At 34.4% G+C, this 1,044-nt stretch overlaps 1 non-coding gene across 1 annotated transcript; it reads right to left on the minus strand.

The window, feature by feature from the left end:
* Positions 1 to 753: 753 nt before the first annotated feature.
* LOC113336225 lies at positions 754 to 847 on the minus strand. Its single transcript, XR_003353650.1, has one exon. It is a non-coding gene; the product is annotated as a small nucleolar RNA snR60/Z15/Z230/Z193/J17 (small nucleolar RNA).
* Between the last annotated feature and the right edge of the window lie 197 nt (positions 848 to 1,044).

A 1,044-nucleotide genomic window follows, 5' to 3' on the forward strand; every position in this document is an offset into this window, starting at 1 on the left:
TTTTTTTTTGTAGATTATATATCTTATGTTTGATTTTGAGTTCATTAGGTACTTTGGAGTCATTTGGAGCGAAAAGGGAAAAAATGTCATTTCACAGACGAACACTACTGGCGGTCATGCAGATGTTAAAGAACAACCAAATATATCTCTGCTAGGAATTACTAGAGCATCCAAAGTTTATCACTCAAGGCTACCATTTTAGGTTGTCGTTATCTAAAGACCGGGTGCCATCATCATGTCCCATTTTAAACCTAAACCTAAGTCATGACACCACACAATCAATTCTTCTCTTCTGTTGCTACAATCTGGGAACCATTTTTCCTCCAAGTTGCCGCTACTTCTAGCCATGGTTCTTGTGGCTGAGTTCAAAAGGGTTGAGAAAGAATTAGAATGAAACGAATATGGTGGAGATTTTGTTAGCAAATGAAAAAGTTTCGAGCATAGCAGATTAAAACAAGAATAAAAGGGGATCTCGTGTTATTTAAGGGATGGAGGTGAATAGAGGATGCAGAGTCATAGTACAATACGAACGGACGTGATATATGATGTGGACGTGACTTCATATTTGATTAAGAAGGCACAATTGGGGGATACTCTCACAAATTAGGGGCATACTCACGATTATATATGGATGGATTGTGGCTAAGGGGTCATTTTTAATTTGGCATCCCAAAATTGTGCACCAAATCAAAAGAAAAAAGAATCATTATATCACTGAATGCCCGTTAGTTCAGTTGATTAAGAGTTAGGAGTCTGCAAAACCAGATAGAAACGAAAGACTATTTTTTGTTTAAATTAATCAGAGATGAATCTCATATGAACTATGCAACAATCATCACTTCAATCCTCCTTTAACATCATAGACTACACTAACATCCAAGAAAACAAATAAAAAATTGACAGGAAAAATATGAAAAAATTCTTCATGATTTTGATAACTGAGTGCAACATCAAATCAAACATGCAAAAATTAAATCTCTAATCTTTTTTCCAATTGCAATAAGAATAAAGATCATAGATTTATCTGTTTGTTTAAATTAATCA

This window comes from Papaver somniferum, unplaced genomic scaffold, assembly GCF_003573695.1.
Source record: "Papaver somniferum cultivar HN1 unplaced genomic scaffold, ASM357369v1 unplaced-scaffold_15040, whole genome shotgun sequence".
NCBI lineage: Eukaryota > Viridiplantae > Streptophyta > Magnoliopsida > Ranunculales > Papaveraceae > Papaver > Papaver somniferum.